The 20789-nt window shown below is 32.7% G+C and overlaps 1 protein-coding gene across 2 annotated transcripts in view; it reads right to left on the bottom strand.

The window, feature by feature from the left end:
* Positions 1 to 20306, bottom strand: part of LOC129248550 (protein timeless) — a 78409-nt gene extending 58103 nt beyond the window's left edge. The window contains exons 1-2 of one of the 2 annotated variants that reach the window (XM_054888138.1): positions 19959 to 20306; positions 16037 to 16237 (exon numbers count right to left, since the gene is read on the bottom strand). The gene's annotated coding sequence lies outside the window, so the exon portion shown is untranslated. The remainder of the gene's footprint in view (positions 1 to 16036; positions 16238 to 19958) is intronic. The other variant, XM_054888139.1, reaches the window with a different exon arrangement.
* Positions 20307 to 20789: the final 483 nt, after the last annotated feature.

Genomic DNA, 20789 nt, shown 5'->3' with positions numbered 1-20789 from the left:
AGCCCAATTCTAGAATCATCCGATGGAAAATATTATTAGATGAATTTGATCTCGATATTGAATATATTAAGGGAAAGGAGAATAAGGTAGCTGATTTTTTGAGCAGAGTTGAAGTAAATCATAGTACGGAAGAAAATGTAAATATTAATTTCTTTAGAATAAATAAAATTGTTAATAAATATAGGACGCAAATAAGAATAGTTAAAAATAAAAATAAAGAAACCGAAATACTTTTTAAAAAATATAAAATAATATATGTGTCTGAGAATGACTTAAATAATACTCATTATTTGAATGATTTATTTAGACGTGAAATAAAAAGAGGAAAAATTGGGGTATACTCGGAGCTTGACAATAATAAATATAATATAATACAGAACAAATTAATTGAATTATTTTCTAGTAACAATAAAATAAATTTCATAAATTGTACAAAAGTTGCTAGTGATATTGAATCCGAGGAATCTTTATTGAATATCATTGATGATATTCATATTAAAGGTAACCATAGAGGAATCCAGGAGAATTTCGAAGAATTAAAAGATAATTATTATAATCCTAAATTATTAAAATTTATAAATAGATATTGTAATAACTGCAGAATATGTAATGAAAACAAATATGACAGAAAACCAATAAATAAAATATTTCAACATACTCCAACACCAGAAAAACCAAATGAAATAGTACATATAGATATTTTTCAGATACAAAAGACTAGTTTTTTGACAACAATAGACAAATTTACGAAATTAGGAACGGCACATAAACTAAATGACAAAAATATGGTAACAATTAAAACTAAAATCGAAGAGCGAATCGCATTTTTAGGAAAACCTGATAAAATTATTATGGATAATGAATTTAATAATGCACTTATAAAGCTGTTCTGTCAAGAAAATAATATAGAAACTCATTTTACAACACCGAATTCGCACACAGGAAATTCAGATGTAGAAAGAATGCATTCGACTCTCTTAGAGCATATAAGAATATTAAAAAACGCTGAAAATATTAATGACTCTGAAGAATTAGTACTAAAAGCAATTAATTACTATAATAATACAATTCACAGCACGACTAAATTAAAACCAATTGATTTTATAAATAAGTTACACATAAATTTAAAAGAGGTTAAGGTAAGATCTGAAGCAATTAAAAAGAAAACCATTGATAGAGAAAATATTAAAAGAGAAAATATTACACTTAATTTACAAAAATCTAATTTATATATTAAAAATCCTACTGCAATTAGACAAAAAACTGCTAAAAGATTTAACAGATACCACCACAGCAACCCTAATAAAGTAGACACTGCACAATTTAGACGCCCATTAAAGTCTATAAAATAAAATAAAAATAAATAAAAAAAATAATAATAATAAAAAAAATGAAATGGATTTGTAGAGCAAAACATGGAAAACTATTCGTTAATATTTTTTTTATATTAAATCACACTATATTTATTTTTTTTAAAATGTAAACTATAGAATAAGAAATGAATATTTATGGCTAATATAGTTTAATATTTATCTTGGAAAAAAACCCCTAAACAACTTAAATATATTTCATGTTTTATGTTAAGTTGTGATTTAAATCTGTATCACTATAAGAAAATATTAAACTTTCGTATTGTATATTTGTAAAAGATTCGACGAGACTCGAATTCTTTAAGGAGAGGCGAGTTATATATTATAAATAACTTTCCCCTTTCGCTCTCGCTCTCTTCATTATCTAACTGTAATAATTAGCTATGTAAGTAATATATTTAATTGTTGTAATTGTTGTAAGAATAAATGGGGAAATCATTCTCTCTTCATTTCAAGTATAAATCTAACTGTTAAAATAAATTGAATAAGTATAGTTTTTAATGTTAAAAGTAGTCTTCAAAGTCACCTTGAAGAGTAAAGAACAAATTATTTTGAAGTGTAATCAAACTTGTTCCATTTTAATAAAAATAAAACTAATAAAAATAAAACTTTAACAAATTTATTTTATTTTCAAAAATAAATTTAACTCGCGTGTACGTTTGTGTGAGTGGAGAGTTGGGTTAGCTGGGCATTGGCCGCCGATGAACCAAGCGTTGATATTTTTAGATTTTGTGCGAATAAGCAACAATGAAAAGAAGAAGTGCAAGAAGACTTACTAAGTGCATATGCATGTATGTGTGTGTAAAATAGACTGTTTCTATTATTGCGCACAGCAACTGTATACAAAAAAGACGGTAATATATTCTGATGGAAATTTTTCAAAATGTAATGCAGGCTACACGAATATAACAGTCACTTAGACATATGTATGAGTGTGTATGTGTTTGCGTTATACATACTATTTTCAAAATCGATTCAAAGAGAAAGATGATGGAAAAGTGCGAGGAATTGTAACGAAAAAATGGCTACTAGAAGTAGCGATGAGTGAAAGGAGCATTTCTGTAACTTGGATTTTGAATGTCCCAAAATTATGTACGAAATAAATTTCAATTTTTAATTTTTTTTTTTTAAATCTTTATTTTTAAAATATCTAACAAACCAGCAAAAAAAAGAAGATGAAACTTAGAAGTGTCAATGTTAAAGGTTACTCTCGATGAATTTCTCTTAGTCCCTTATTTAAATGAGAACTCTAAGCACGTTTTGATAAAGTTGTTGTTTATATTTTAATAGTACTGTTACTGTTATGAAAACCAAATTTTTCTCAGACAACAACATTCTAGCTCATTTCGTACTTGCATATCCTCAGTATGACACATAAGTCTCGTCTCAACAGTATTGAGTGTTGTCGCTCAGCGACTCAATGGGGAGAGTGTTGCTATTAGATCAAATAAGCATGTCGTGTAAATAACGCAAAATGTTGAGAATTGCATGCTTATAGGCGAGGCATACACATAATGGTTCGAATAATTATAAAAGCAAGCAAGAGGAGAGCCAAGTACTCCCCCATGGTAAACCAATTTTTAGAGGTGTGCTATTTAGCATATCGTCATTCGGCTCTCAGTATTTAAAAAAAACCACTGAGACTGTTAATGATATACGAAAAAAATCAACCAATAGCATTCCGTTGCCGTCTGAACAACGACTGATGGGACGAGTGTGTGAATGCATGTGAAATGATCGTGCAGAACTCGGCTGCCAAATTCGTGACGTGGCAGTTAAAGTTCCCCTCACAATTTTCTTTTTTACCCATAGTTAAAGAGCAAACCTGGTAAATCTATCATCCTTGGTATTCTCCAGCTTATTTCGAGCGCACTAAGCATAACGAATAAATATTTTTCTTCTTAAACGGTATTAGACTACTGAATAATCCATCGACTGCCCTCAACTTTTGCCTGTGTTAGGTTGAGGGAGAGTTAGTGGCAAAATACACCTCCTACATACAGCCTTCCTATATAACTTTGTATCACTAAGGAATAAAAATGAATGAAGAATGAATAAAATAAAGATTGATCGTAGGAAATTGCCTCAAAAATTCGATGACTTTTGATGAAAACTTTTTTTTTCATAAAAATTGATAAAGCGAAATTGCTCGATAATAGCGTTTTTATGGTAACAATTTTGTGGAAATTGACAGTAGCATGGAAAATAATCTATCAACAATTCATTACAAAAGAGGTCATCTATTGTCCGTCCAATATGTATCTGTATGTGCTTTGGACAGTTAAAAGGGACTTATCACACGAATATTTCACATTTTTAGCAATTCTTATACAAAATGAGCCATTTGCAATTGATTTTTAACAGCATAATCTTTTTTCTTGCTTCACTTCACTCCTCAAAGTTAGGCCAAATTAGATTGGCAAAAGGTAAATAAACTCAGTACAAAAGAGAAGTATAAAAATGTATGAAAATCTTATGGAACTGGCCACTCGAGGGTTTTCGGAGTTTCTTACGGTCTTAAATATAAATATAAAAAAAAAATTAAAAAGGAAATTTCCGGAAAAGGTTAATTGTTTGTTAACCAGTTTAAATAATTTATAAATATTCATACATGTAAATAAAAGTGAGTGAATTTACTTATCTTGTTATTTAGTCGAAAGTATTTGGGTTCATTAAATGATAACGAACTGCACGAATTTTGTTTGCTCATAAATAGAAATATAGAATATGGAATAGAAAAAAATATGTACAGTTAAGCACGCAATATAGTTACGTGTGTATGAGTGATGCGCTGTAATAACTTTCATGATGGCGGATATTGCTTTGGTAGCAGTTTTTTGTTTAAGAAGATATATCCGGTTTCAGTGGTATTTATATTACTTGAAACAATGTTGACGAAAATGATGATGCAAATATTCGTCTACACAAAATTGGTGAAGAAAAAATTTAATTAGAATAGGAATATATGACGAAAGAGGATTCCTTATGGGAAAATAATTTTCGCAGCGCAATAAGATAATAAGAATGAAATTTAAAATTCAAAGAAAATTAATTTTAAAGATTTTTAGGGATTTAGGTGTCGCTTGGTTTTAGCACTGAAGTTTATTAGAATTCGCAGAAAAAAAAAAACATTGTACAATGCTTAAATAAAAAAATACAATAAATAAATATTGAAATCTCTGTAATCCCTAAAGTCCCCTGTATAAGCATATATAAAATGTGGCGCAGAATTATTCATCCCATTTTCTTTTTAAATAACTTTTCTATTATATAAAAAAACAAATGGTTTTGAAATCTTTATTTTGACCTTCACCCGCCCCATTCACTGTCTGTTTTCATGCGCAGCAGTACGATTCACAAGCATCAAATATGAATGACGTACGATGCCCCTTGACAAAATTATAAATCTTCCGATAAGGTTCTTAATTTTGCACCACCTTGTATGAATGTATATTTTTACATATATTACTAGCTTTTATCTTATAAATATGTGCATACTTAGGCACCAGGTGTTATAAAATAAATGCAGTATATTCCCCGCTGTAAAGCTTTTATGACAAAACTTACATATGCACAAGCATACTGCATGCATGCGCATACCTACTACTAGTACATGTATATAAAATTTTTTTTATGTTTATATTTTTTTTTTTTAATTATATTTTCCATATTTGTACTTAGGGAGCGTGTCATTATCCTGTTTTACAAAATTCTGGATGACAAAATTCTGTAAATTGCAAAAAAATTCTGCTTTTTAAAATTCTGCTTTTTTAAAATTCTGCTTTTTAAAATTCTGCTTTCTAAAATTCTGCTTTTTCAAAATTCTGCATGTTTAATGCGAAAAATTCTGCTTTATTCAAGTTTTGTGATTTTCGTCATACAAGAAGTAACAAAATAAACATTTAATTCATAAATATACATATGTATATGTTTAAGCGATAACAATATTTTAGTTTAGCCAATTACAATATTTTTTGCAATTCTTTTTAAATATGTAGTGTGACTTAATTCATTTCGTTTTTTAATAATTCTTCGCAGCTGTTCGTTTTTTTTTAGAAGAGTTCTACGCAAAAATACTGTGGATTGCGTAGCCGGAGTTGGACTGATGAGGGTTATTTCTTTGAAGCGCGGCCGAAGGCCGCCCACGCGAAAAGGAGTTCTACGCAAAAATACGGTGGATTGCGTAGCCGGAGGCGGACTGATGAGGGTTATTTTTTTGAAGTGCGGCCGAAGGCCGCCCACGCGAAAAGGAGTTCTACGCAAAAATACGGTGGATTGCGTAGCCGGAGTTGGACTGATGAGGGTTATTTCTTTGAAGCGCGGCCGAAGGCCGCCCACGCGAAAAGGAGTTCTACGCAAAAATACGGTGGATTGCGTAGCCGGAGGCGGACTGATGAGGGTTATTTTTTTGAAGTGCGGCCGAAGGCCGCCCACGCGAAAAGAAATTCTACGCAAAAATACCGTGGATTCTATCGAAACTGAAGAAAAAATTATTATTATTATTTTTTATTTAATATCTCGAATAATAATAAATAATGAGACAAATGTTCCAAGTTTTCATTTGTATACACTGCAGCTTCACTTAAAATATATATTCAAAACGTTATTTGAATATGATGATAATAGATTGCCTCATATACTATCAAAAAAGATTTTAGAAAAACAGATATTTTGGGTTGAAGAAATTAGTAATCTAGCACAAAAGTTAAATATAACATGTAACTGGGGCACTTCAAATAAAAGAGAGTGGAATAGAAATATAATTTCAATAATAGAAAATCGTCATGATTCGAATATTCGAACTTTATGGGAAAGGGCACACCAAAGCACCCGATTATATAAGGAATTAGACCATAACAACGCCAGAAGCTATTTAAACGATAATACTGGAATCTATAAAATTATGTGGATTATGAAAGCCAGATGTGATTTAATATACTTGGGAAGCCAAAGGGATTTAAATTGCACTTTATGTAACTTAAATGAATTAGAAGACATCACACATTTCTTAGGAAAATGCCCGATACTTAAAAGAATTCGTCAAAGATTTTTTGGAAAATATAGTTTAAGCCGAGATGAAATCATAGATATTTTAAATGGTGTTGGCCCTTCTGGATATAATAACTTATTTAAGTTCATCACTGGTGCTATAGAATATAGGAAATTAATTTTAAGCGAATTCAATACATAGTACCATAGTAACATATGTAAAATGTAAGATTTTGTTTTTTCTTTTTTCTTCCGACAAACGAGCTAGTGTCACTGTCGTACGTTCTAATGTTAATGATTAAAAATGAAATGTAATGTTTATTTTAAGAAAGTGGAACAATAAATAATAATAAATAATAATAATAATAATAATAAATTAAATAATTACATTACCTCTTTAACATTGTTAACATTGTATTTTAACCACAGTTATCCAGTGGTTGGAGTTGATCGGTAAGGAGACAAGAGAACTTGATGAGCTCCACACTGTTCAATATTGCTTGTTCAATGATTCGAATACTCATGTGGCTCGCATGTCCGTCAAGAAATGCTCTGAAGCAAATGTTCATAATTACCCCAAAACAAGAAAAATATGGGGTGAATATGAACACCCTTCTGTGTATGTGAGAGTGAGATCTGTATAAGTTCAACGAAATCCTGCTGGGGCATTAATAACTGCATGTGAGTGTAGTTGAGAATGTAGACAGAGAGGGAGAGAGAGAGAGAGAGAGAGAATAGTGACATTTTATTTGGATTTCTTGCGATGGGGCAGTCACAAAATTGAGCACATAACAAAATGATTTTTACTTTCCGAAGATATGAACTTTGATAATAATTGCGATGTTTTTAAACTGGCGGAAAATAACTGTTAGTTTTCATTCAATTGATGAACCATCACATTTTAATACTTTTTGGTTCTTCTACACAGCCCATAGGAGCTTATTATTTATAATAAATTTTTTTACTTAATTGATACTGGTAAGTACTTGGAAACGTAAAACTTCATTTTTCAAAAAAAATGTCACAGTGTATTTATACAAATATTTACATATGTATATCGTATGTGCCTTGTACAGATAAGAGCGACCTAATGTCCGAAGGCAAGTTAACTAAATAGTTGGCACCGAAGTTTTTGCGCATTGGCGATGCTTGATTTTCGGTTATCGGCGATGTTTGGAGGCGTTCATTTTTTTTTATAATTTTTTTTTATAGTTTTTCAAAACACAAAATAGCTGCCTAATATTGAGAAAAAATTTATCGGATTTGCTGCCAACTCGGTGCTCTGGGGTTTTTGAAGACCAGATTACGATATGTGACATCACCTTCTTAAAATTGAAAATAGTGAATCTAATATAGCCGACAAACTTCAAAAAAAAAAAAAAAAATAGTGCAAAATAGTATTAATATTTAATTTTTTAAATGTTAAATCTACTTTTATATTTTATTTGTCTTATTATTTTGTTTGTTGGGAAATTTGATGCCAGATCCCTAATTAGCAACCCCCTCTAGTGACCAGTTCCATGAAAATCTGATACATTTTTATACTTTTCTTTTGCACTGATTTTATTTACTTTTTTCAGGCCAATGTGGCCCAACTTTGAAGTAATAAAATGAAGTAAAAAATTATGAAAAATGAATTATGAAAAATTAGGAAATTATCAGTTTGTCTCATTGCAAAGCTCGCGTCATTTTCTATATATAAGAACTGCTAAAAATGTGAAATATTCGTGTGATAAGTCCGTTTTAACTGTCCAAACATATACAGATATAGATTGAACCTCTTTTGTAATGAGCTGATCAAAGCTTATTTTCAATTCAACTGCCTACTTTCCAGAAGCACAAAAACGGTAGAGGAATTTCATTTTATAATTTTTTATGAAAAAAAAGTTTTACAAACTGCTATCAAATTTTTTTGGAAGTCTCAGACGAGCATTCTTTATTTTATGCATTATTGACACAAAGTTAAAAAAAAGGCTGGAGCTGTATTTTGCCGCCAACATTCCCATCACCTAACACAGGCCGCAGTTAATTGGTTATAGACTTTGAGGAGATAAATATTTTTTCTTCATGTTACTATTAACGAGAAAATACAAAGCGCTAGTCGAAGACACATACATATGTACGTAGACTATTGATGCACACAAATCTTATGATGAGAAGATAAAGAAAGAAGTAAAGATAAATCTACCCAAAGTCGGCTTAACCGTCAATCACCAGCAGATATTGAAAAATCTATATAGTTAATTATCAACTAATTATATTTCTCTTGAAAGGGGTGTATTTATGTAAAAAAAAAAATAAAAATAAAGTATATAAAAAAAAAAATAATCAAACAATATAAAATAAAAAATAAATTATAATAATACTAATGTTTAGTGCTCTCGAAATAAGTTGGGGAATGCTTGACTTTCCTCTTGGTTGGCGTTTGAAATCATTCGATGTGTTTTGTGCATGCCTCGCCTATAAGTATGCAATTCTCAACATGTTGCGCTATTTCACGTCATCTGAGTATATAAGAAAAGCTAGTATTTAGCTCTTTACTGCTTGCATTAATAATGCGTTAAAAAATTTTTTTCACGGTGTAAATAGCTTCATTTAATTATCAATAAATGAAAAAGTTTTGTTTTTACGGAACTGTTTATAAAAACTAGTTGCAAAGCATAGAAAACAGTCGAAGAGCGGAAAAATTACGATATTATGCGACGAGAAAGTTGAGTATATCGACTACATGAAAATATTTTTGTTTTGTTTTTTGACAAAAACTTTCTTTCAGTTATCGTTTTTTGAAAATGAATCACTCGCACTTCAATTCTGCTTTTTCACCCACTTGCACAAAAGTGAGGTTATTTCGAAAAGTCATCAAATCATAGAAAAATTGTTTGCGTTTTATTATTACTACAAAAAACTATACTTGATAGAATAAAATAGTTTGAATTATTTTATAATACGTAAATTGGAAATAAAATTCAAACACAACTGCAATATCATGACCCATATGTCAATACCATGGGCCCATATGCGGTAAAGGGTTAAAAGGAAAAGTTTTATCTTCATAAATATCGATTGTGGCCGGAAAAGGTTAATGTAAATGTAAAAGCACAAAAAATCCGGAAATTTTGTGTTCCTGTCAAAATATCCACCTGCTTTCGATTGCGCCTACATAGGCATAACTTCCGCTGATGATAAACAAAACACGCCCCCTTTTCACGGATCAGCAAACGTATTTTACATCTGTTTTTGATATACTCTCGTAAGTAGTAACACAAATCCTGAGCACGTGCCTCGTATTTTACTCGCTTTAAATGCAGCCGCTACTACACATGCATGTCCTAGACGACTTATACAATACCAGAAAATCGGCATATTTCTACCTGTCAATCACAGTTTGGTTGTATGCCTGCGCTGACTGCGAAATCCATACTCCCATCAATCAATGTCAGAGAAATGCACGCCAATGCAATGTGAGTGGGTGTCTGCAGTAGTCAGAAAAGTTACGCAAAATAACAGACAATCCAATTGCCATATGGCCGTAATATATGTTAGACATATGTGAAATTAGGACAATTTAATAAAATCGATTGGCATCTATTAAATTTTTAGTAGTCTTCTTAGCCTTTTTATTCAGTAATTTATGTCACTCCTTTTTAGGGGAAATTTGTTTAGGCGGCTATAATTTCGTTCTAAGACACGACAGCATGTGAACAGTCGTATGTCATTCTGAAATATGGTAAGTGTAGCGTTGCTATATAGAAATATATGTATGTGTATATGTGCAGGCGAGTATAGGCACAAATATAAAACCACCGATAGAGCGACTCAAATTTCAATTAACCGTTACTATGTATTCTCATATTCTGATCTATTGAAAAGCTTCGCTCTGCTGGTATTCGTATAACTGTGCCGCCATCTCTCATATGCTTGTGCGTATATGTATGTATGCCTGTATTTGAATACCAAATTTTCTACCGCGCCAGCTCAAATGTAAGCAACAAAGTAACACCTTGAATATAGCAAAGCAAGTCATTTACTCGTACAAATCAAAGCGTTTTCTGCCACACGTTGGACTAAGGATGTTTGTAGAATATCTAGGTGAGTTACTACTACAAATACATATGTATATATTTTTCATTCATTCATTTTCTGGCATATTACATATACATATATGCGTGCACCCATGCACACATACGTGCACATATATCCATTTTTTCCAATGGCTTTCAATTCAATAAATACGCTTGCTTGCACATTTATGTCGAACTAAAAGTTTCTAATCGCTTTAGATAAGTTTGGAATAATTTGAAATTCTGATCATTTTACATTGGTGAGAGAGATAGATTTGGGCCATACGAGTGCATCAGTATAAGTAAATTTAAAATCTATATACATATATATGTACACGCTTATCTTTACGTAAGATTTCTGCTAGAAACCATTTAAAGCTTTAGCGCAATATTTTTTGGGAAAATGTGCGATCCCGTTACCAATCGCGACCCTGATCCCGATTTCGATTTCAGTACAAGTATTTTAGCACACGCTTAACTGTACAAATAATTATTTAATAAAAAAAATTGTATCTCGTTCGTACACACGTACATTATACAATATACGTTTTCTGCTAGAAACCATTTAAAGTTTTAGCGCAATATTTTTTGGGAAAATGTGCGATTCCGTTACCAATCCCCTATCCCGATCCTTATTTTGTTACCAGCCTTTCAGGAAACGCCTAACTATTAAAACCTTCTCATGTAATTATTTGATAAAAAAAATATTCGATTCCGTTATTAATCCCAGTCCCGACAGCGGCCCATTTTCACTTCGCGACCGTGGTAATGGTTGTACGGGTCAGCCTAAGGCCTTTATGCACTGCGACCAGATTGATCTATTGGTCGCCCCCTTAGGAGGGAGCATTTGTAAATCTTCATCTTCTACAGGGTGCGCCATCTTTTATATCGGTATGAAAACATTGAATAACTTTGAAAAAAAACAAAATACCAGTCTAACGTTTAGACGCGATAGAAGTGAAACCTTCCGTAAAACAAACTGAGAGAGAATAAGACGAAAGCAGCATTAGGAGCAAGATAATTACAGGTTCATTATAATATTGCTATAAAGTTCATATTTTATTTTCTTCATTTTATTATTATTCATCCTCAATGTTTTCAATTTCAACAAATGATACGAGTGGCTTATGATAGATAAAATATGATACAAATGCTTTGGTTTCGATGTTGTCAACATATCTTTGAAATACCGCGTCAATTGTTGTTTTTGATCGTGTTGTCGATTCAGTGCGATTGTTACACATTTTTAAATTGAATGTTGTATTGAGAACGTCAATTAAAGGAACCGCTGTGTCCAATGCAAAATATACGTTAAAATCGCCATTAAAATCATTGGAACTTTATTGTAATCTTTTCTAAGTATCCGCGATACTTCTGGTGTATACTTTATTAAATTTTCGTGAATGAATTCCGTGATGCTATTTATTGATTTTTTTTTCTGTCGATACTCACGACACTTTTCTGTATTATTTTTCGGCATAATTGCGGTAAATATTTAAAAATGAAAATATTTACGAATATAAAAATACACACGCGGTTGCTATTATGAGCGTCCCCAGCAAAACCTGCGTGACCGAAACTCTAACACAATTACATTTTTTTGAATGTTACAAACACATATGCACGCAGGTTTTGCTGGGGCGTGACCGAAACTCTAGCACAATTACACATATGCACTCGTATTTGTTTGAAAATCGACTTTTTTTTTGGTTCTCCGTCACCTTTGGAAAATGTGTATACAGTAAGCAAACTTTATTCATATATTTTTCCTCATTTTTGCATCACTAAAATTAAACAAACGCCGTAGCCGAATGGGTTGGTGCGTGACTACTATTCAGAATTCACAGAGAGAACGTCAGTTCGAATCTCGGTGAAAACACCAAAATTAAGGAAAACTATTCTTCTAATAGCGCTCACCCCTCAGCAGGCAATGGCAAAACACCGAGTGTATTTCAGCCATGAAAAAAAGCTCCTCATAAACATATCATAATATAAAATAAAATAACTGTATAAAAAATTTTTTTTCTTGTGATGCGAACCAAGAATTTTGGATCGGAAGCTCACATTGCTAGCCGCTCGGCTATCGCGCCATGCTGTCGGCGCTGGCCTAAAAGTTATTTAGTTCGTCGCTACGTTTATATGTAATATTCGTAGCCCAGAGTGTCGCTTTTTTCGTTTCACTTTTTCTCAAATCACTCCCAACGATTCTAAAGAAGTTTTCACTTCAAAAAACTGATTTGTATAAGTGAAGTATTTTTATTTGGTTTTTTGTTATTTACAATTTATTAAAACTATTTTTTGAATGCAATATCAATTAAATGGCCACCTTGTTTAGCAATCACAAACTGCGATCTTTTTTCTGCGTTTGTCATCACCTGGCGCACCGTCTTGTTGAAACCTGTAACCGTCTAAACCTTTCTAAACATCCATCGATATCGGTTTCCATCGATCGTTTCGTTTTCTCGCTAAAAATTTGGTCCAATTATGGTTTTGGCGCAAATGCCAGCCCAATCAATTACTTTCCGGTCATGCAACGGCGTCTCATGGATCTCGTGTAGGTTCTCAGTTCCCCAAATGTGGCAATTTTCTTTATTCACGCTGCCAGAGAGGTTAAAATTTGCCTCGTCAGTCATTAAAATTTGCTTCCAAAAATTGGGTTCAGTGTCAGCCATTCGAGCGACTGAATGGTCTGTCGGCAATATTCTTTGTGTCACTTTATACGGAAACAAATTTAAATCATCCTTTAAAGTGCCGGTTTGCCGCGAAACTTTTTGCGATATGCGCGTTGAGTTAAAACAATACGACTATTTTCGATGTACAGCGTCACTATTTCAGCGCTTTATTTCGGTGTAAAGCGATCCATGGTTGAAATTGTACTGAATTGACCTATCGAAAACATATATGTTGAAGTCGATCGGTTGCTGAATGACAAAGTTATTCAGAGTTCACAGACCTAAAACATAAAAGATGGCGCACCCTGTAGTAGGTACGAACCATGGATTCTGTGTCTTCTGTGAACAGAACCTACATAAACTAGTGCTCGATAGTTCTATGTTATTGAAATGTTTTTGTTTAGGGTTGAAGCAGATTTTGCTCTGTTGGTATTAAAGTTCAGGAACTTTTTGGAGTGTTTAAGGCCGTTTGTGCCATTCCAGTATTCTTTGGTTTTATTTAGGTCCATTCATTTTTTTCGTTTCCAGCGTTAAAGTCGTTTTTTTAAGTCGGAAGCTATTTAAAGCTATTTGAAGACTGATTGACTGGCCGAAAGTATTTTATTTTTTACTTTTTTCGAACCCTCTTTTGGATACGATTTGCACTGTTTCCATTATGGCGAAAAGCTACGCATGGAAAATTGTGGTATCTGTTAAATATCTGTGTGCTCTAGGCCCCACTATTCCTGCTCCTACCCCCTGGAGCGTTTTGGATCCATATGTATAGTATGTATACCATTTGACGAGTTATCATGTAGCCATGTTGAGCTAATGTTCCACTCTTCCCTAGACGGAAAAATAACCTTGTATCTCTTAGTCCCGTCCATAATGAAATAGGCATCGCAGCTTTCTTATCGAAAATTCATACCTATATTCATTAGCTAAACAGCTCAACTACAAATACGCTTACGTAAACTATAGAATAGATCATTAACAGTCACGTGGACATGTGGATAGCTTCACAATTACATACATGCAAATGAATAAATGCAATTTGTTCGTGGAAATTTACGTTATTTCGACTTACGTGCGGCTAATACATTTATTACGACGGAATATTATGATAGCCAGTTACATTGAAATGTATATTTTCTTTAGAGGTTCGAGTACACTTTTTGTAAAAACAAGTAAGAGTTTATTGATGAATTACATAAAATACTGTGAGATCGCACATCCAGAAGTGAAGATAAGAACATTTCAGGAGCTATCACACATACATAGATAGGAATTGTAAGTGGAATGCCAGCGTGCAAAGCGAAATTCAGGGAATTCGAATAGATAAAATAAATTTGGAACCAAAATAATGTACATCCGAATATTGCCGATAATACTGAAAATCTAAGTGATAACTTTTGGTAACATAACAATTTAAAAGAAAAATTTTGTTATCTTAAAATGTTCACTCTACCGCTGATGTTAATTGAATCTGAATCAAGAATCAGGTGGCAGTGGTCGAATGGTCAGCATGAATCACAAAATGTAGTATTCAGTTTCTATTACCATAACGGCCTCCGTCGTCTTATTCCTCCACCTCTTTCTCACGCCGAACTTCATTCTGACGTTTCTTCTGTGTCCAGCAATCATATCTTGGGTAATGGAAAAAATGTTCATATTGATAACACCGGCTTTTCTTGGTTACATTCATTACTAATAGAGTTTTGAGTGCTTTGCATTTATACTTTTTGAGCTTTACTAAAATTGCGAAGCTTTTGAATCATGTTTCTTTAACTGTGTTAACATTTCTATACAGTACGATTTGGCAAATCATCATGAAACGTTTCTGGCATTAAGAAAAACGCTTCCGAATTGTCAAAAATTTACTGTGAAGAAAAAAAATAAATCTGGTCTCGACGTTCATAGAGCACTGGTGGCTTTGTCTGTCCTTGTTTCCTTTGAAATGAGGAAGGGGCTGCCGTTATGGTAAATGGCGAGCGCTATCGAGCCAAGCTGATTGAGTTTTTGTTTCCAAATATATGCCGAATATCATATTAAAAAAATAAATGCCATGAAATTATCTACCAGCTTATAGAAGTCTGGGGAAAAAGAAATTCCTTATTTTTACGATAGATAGTCGATAGTGATATGATCTTGTAAAGTATCGATCAAATAATTTAAAGTTTATATCGATGTCAAGGTGACATTTCACATTAAAAAAAAATTCTTTGTTATTTTTAATTTTTTCATTCAGTGGTGAGTTACAGGGTGTTAGCAATGGAAACTGCAACAAAGAGAAAATTCAGTACATTTTACTGTTTACAATTTTTCTTTGATAAAGGCGAAAATGCAAGCCAAACCGCTGAAATTGTGAATGGTGCCGCTGCTGTAACGGCTAATTACGTGTAATTTTGGTTTCGTGGATTCCGTTCGGGCATTTTTGATGTTGCAGAAAATATCGATAAAATCATAGAAATAATCGAAGTTTACCAGAATGTTAGTAGTCGTAGCATCGCCCAGGAGCTATAAAACAGATGTAAATTTTTCTCAAAAATTTTACGCGAAAATAATGGATTTCTTTTTCCTCAACCTAATAATAAACAAAAATTGATACCAACAATATTTTTGTTTCGTATTATCAGTTTAAGTTCTAAGGCTCTTGAAAAAACACCTGATACAATGTGGTGCAAAATTAATTATCCTATTTTGATTTTGAATTAATTGTCTACTAAGTAAAAAAGCAATATTTTAAGTGATGGAAAGTTCTCATGCTCTAAAAAAAACACCCCATACAAGGTGGCGCAAAATTAATCATCCGGTTTTTTTTTTTTTAATTCAAAATAATTGTTTAAGCAGTACCCTATTTTTATGTTCACGGCTATATATATGACAGGTATGCATGAATTTTATATAATTTAAAGCAGAAATATGGTACCATCAAAAACTGCATTACAAATACTGTACAACTTACCTTTTATGTAAATATGTATAAGCTCTCAAATTAGTCTTATTTTCCTCTTCTCGTTACTTGTTGATTTGGTTATCCAAAGGTTATTTTTTGTCTACAATCAATGTCTATTGTTTTTTAATTTCTATTTGATTTTTTTTTTTTTATTAAGTGCTTCTTTTCACGCGTAAACGTGAAGTCAAACGTTCATTCAGTCAAAAACTTCTATTCAGAAATATGTAAATGTAAATTATGATTAGCATACTCGGACTTATTTATGTGCATATGTTTGATATTATTTCCGAAATGGATCGATTCAGAAACTGCAACCAAACTGCTTTGATTTGTGTTCGTGGTGTTGAGGTGGCGAGGGTAAAAAGCTCTGTGGCACTCAGAGAAGCACAGAGTGTGTAAGTGTTCGGCAACTGGTTGGAACATTTTTTTTTGTATTTTTGCTCAATACGATTTGCGTTTTTAAGTTAGTCTGCTTTCTTATAAATAAATTAGTCTGCTGTAAGCAATCGTATTAAATAAATATCTTTAATAGTGTCAAAGTGGTAGCAAAAGTTTTCATAACTGCTATTATTACTATTTTCTTTCGTTTCTGGATAAGTTAATTTTTTTATTTATTTTTTTCTTTTGTAACTGTTTAAATTTCTTCGTATTTTCCATTTGAACGCTCGTTTGTGAAACATTCAACTGAGTAAATTTTTAACTGCATAAGTCTATGGCAGTTTTCTTTCATGAATTTATATATAGTCACATATCCATGCTCCCACTACCAACAACACACTTTTCCTTACTTATTCTTTCCTTACCTCTCCTATTTATATTCCTATTCTTAATTTACTCCTTTACTAACTGAACCGATATATTTCTTTCTTTCTTAACAATAACAACAATTTACATTTTGACTCTCACTGTTAGTTTTTACGTTCATACAATATTTGTTAACTTAATTGTAAGAATTATGTAACCTTGGAATCAATAATAAAGCTACCTTCGAAAAGGACCGATAATTATTATATATTTTTCTTAGCAAATATGAAATATTTCAGGAATTTCAGGGAATTCGCGATGTTTGGTACTAACTATTGCTCACAGAGCGCGTTTTTTCAACACGACGCAGCGACCTACTTATGCAAACCGATCATAAAATTTTGCTTTCCGACCCCGCAAAACGCCGCCGAAAAGACCGATTATCGGAGTTGAAAAACGAAGGAGAGAAGCTTTTCCAACAAAGTAGAGAATGGGCGAATCTCATGAATCGTCAGCATTCAACTAGCTAATAAAAAAAGCTCAAAAAAGTTCCACCAGAAAGTTTAGTATCGAACTGGAAGTTTCAAAACTAGGGATCACAATTCATACAACCTATGGCAGAGTGTGGAAGTGAATTTCGCAAATAGTGATAATAGCAAAATTCACAGTGATGTAGCCAAAACACACAAGGTGTCGATCGAGTTTATCTTATATGACGCAAAATTAATCATCCATTTTTTTAATAACTTTTTACTAAATGAAAAAAAAAAAAATGATTTTGAGTAATGGAAATCATTATTTAATTGCTTATCTGTTCGTATATTGCAGATATATATTGTCTAGTTAACAAGTTTCAAATTTGATTCACATACGACGCCATTTGGAAAAATTATAGATCTTCCGATAGGATGATAAATTTTGCGCCATCTTCTATTAAAAATAAAAAATAAATAATTGGCGCGTATGCTTCTGTTAGGTTTTTGACCGAGCTTCTCCTTCTATTTATGGTGTGCGTCTTGATGTTGTTCCACAAAATGGGAAGCCATCTTGCATTAAATGACTAAAATAAAGTAAATATGGTAGAGAAATTAGCTTGCCATTAGGAAAGATTTCCGACGGTTTATTACGTTTTGTGCAATTTACTACTTTATTTTGACATTAGAAACGAGAATGCGAGCTGCTGAATAGAATTGAATTGTGTTCAATTGTATATTTATTGAATGCAGATGCTCCTTCAACTTTGATGAACCATTTTCCAAGCATCTATGAGTCAAGTTTTTCAATTCTGAAATTGAACCAATTGCAGCGTTGCTCTATCGGCAAACTCGATTGATTGAATCTCAAATGTGTCGCTTTCAAATGAGAGGAATTTAGTTATCTTAAAATGTTCACTCTACTGCTAAAGACAGGTTAATTGAAACTGAATTAAGCATAAGGAGGTAGTGGTCGAATGGTCAGTATAAATTACAAAATGTTGTATTCAGTTCCTATTACCATAACGGTCTCCGTCGTATTATTCCTACACCTCTTTCTGACGCTGAACTTCATTCTGACGTTTCATCTGTTTTCAGCAATGATATCTTGGGTAATGGAAAATATAATACCGGTCTTTCTTGGTTACGTTACCAATAAAGGGAAAACTATTTTGTTTAGTCAAAGGTTGATTTTGTCGAAGCCAGAACAATTTTTAAGAAAATTTACTTATTATATCACAATTGCATTTTAAAATACAATCAGACATGGAAGTCCTTTTATTTCAGAAACAATAATTTATAAAACAAGGCGGCGCAAAATTAATCACCCTATCGAAAGTCTTATAACTTTTGCAAATGGCGTCGAACGTAAATCATATAAGCATATGGCCCTTGTGAAGTAGACAGCTGCAGTACACAAACAGACAAGCAATCGAGCGCGTAAAGGTCAAAATAGATATTTATATCACTCAAAATTATGTTTTCTTTTTTAGTATAAAGTTATTTAAAATATATGTATATATAATTGGCGCGTACACCCTTTCTGGGTGTTTGGCCGAGCTCCTCCTCCTATTTGTCGTATGCGCCTTGATGTTGTTCCACAAATGGGGGACCTACAGTTTCAAGCCTACTCCGAACGGCAGATATTTTTATGAGGAGCTTTTTCATGGCAGAAACACACTCGGAGGTTTGCCATTGCCTGCCGAGGGGCGACCGCTATTAGAAAAATGTTTTTTTTTTTTGAATGGTAATCACGCACCAACCCATTCGGCTACGGCGGCCGCCTAAGTTATTTAAAAACAAACCTAAATATACAATATAATAAATTAGTGATTTTCTTTTATTTGTATGGACTTTCTCGTATTAAAGCATCAAAAGTTAAGAATGAATAATTTGTTGCTTTTCGATGCGTAGCTTAGAACAACAAACCAGTAAAAAGTATTTTTGTAGACCTATGTAGCTTAACTGATTTAAGTGTGACTGGGAACAGAACCACTAAATTAGTTGTGATTCGTGAACTACAGAGTGGTTTAACTTAACCAAGAAACATCATTCAGCCAAATTGACGAGGAACTTTAAACTCGATATATATAAATGTGCGTATGTACTGGCATATTCCATTCCACATTCTTATATGTTGCAAGTTCTCAAATCCGATTATGATCGAAAATATTAAAGTATGTTCCTTTAAAAGCAAAAATCCGTTTCGGTCAGATGCTAATGCATATTTATTTATATAACTGTTCTTGGAACACTTAATTATTTTGCATTTGCTGTCGTCTTTTTTATGCATTTATTCTTAAGCTTTAAGTTGTAGTTCCAGTTCCTTACCGAATTGTTTTTATTTTTATTTTTCTTACTAAGTCGACTGCTATAATTGGCTTAAAGCGAGCTTTGCATTTTCCAAAGCTATTTCTAACGTTTGTTGTTTTTAGTTGCACATTTTTTTTAATATCTGGAATGTTTATTTTTCTATTTGTTGTTAATTCTGGTTTATTTATTGTTTCTACGACGTCAGTCACATATAAACAATTCTACAATGCATACATATGTACAATATATGTATGTGAGTAAGTGTGTATATGTATGTGAATACCCAGAATATACTTTTCCACTTCATAACATCGGTCACATTGCCGTATAGTCTCTCTACACACTCTCTTCCTCTACCTCTGCCACCGTCTTCACCTCCGCCACCTTCTCTCAGCACTTACACAACAATTTACGAGCTAACGATCCTATTATGAATTCACTGTCGCACACGAAGTCGTGAAATGTTCTCACTCGTTACACGCAATCAAATAGAACGTTAAATCCGAAGTGTATTTGTAATGTTTTCGAATGTCCATGTAATTTCAAAATTAATCAAACTTCTTTTTTTATCTTAAGAAACTGGAGTATTAATTTCACTTCCGATTCAAGCTTAGTAAGGTCGCAGTTAAAATACACCGCTCTCTTCAATTGAATCTGTTTTTCTCTTGTTTTTTTTTTTTCAATATTTGATAAATTTATATTTAATATTTTCAACTTTTGTACGCGCACGTACTTCCGTCCACGGCGATAGTTCGCGTAGTAGTGAATTAACGTCGCAGCGTTCAGAGCTATTACGGCGCTACAAATTTGCATTATCTCTCGAGCTCACATGCAATTACATGAGCCAGTACCATTGTAGACTCAACGTTCTTCGTTGTGCATTGCAAAGCTTTTACTTTTGCAAGTAGAATTGTTTCCTACCCAACACACTCATACACACACACACCCTAATGCACAAGAGCTACGCAAAAATTGTCATAACAATGAGTATGGCAAAGCTTTTTGCGGTCCGCACAATCAATCGTAGCGAGTGCTGAGTGTGTTGATTTTCTATCCCACTTCGACTTGCGGCACGTTATGGAAAACGTTCTGTGATGCTGGCGTTGCGCCTGCTCGGCTCACGTGTACTGAACACGTGCGCACGTTTGGGTAGCTAAGTGAACTGGCTACAGCGGCAGCAGCTAAACATATACATACTCGTACTAACAAAGCTGACTATTACTTTGTTGCTT

Source organism: Anastrepha obliqua, chromosome 5 (genome assembly GCF_027943255.1).
Source record: "Anastrepha obliqua isolate idAnaObli1 chromosome 5, idAnaObli1_1.0, whole genome shotgun sequence".
NCBI lineage: Eukaryota > Metazoa > Arthropoda > Insecta > Diptera > Tephritidae > Anastrepha > Anastrepha obliqua.
Note: the sequence above shows the minus strand (reverse complement) of the source record. Positions and strands in the feature narration are given on the sequence as shown.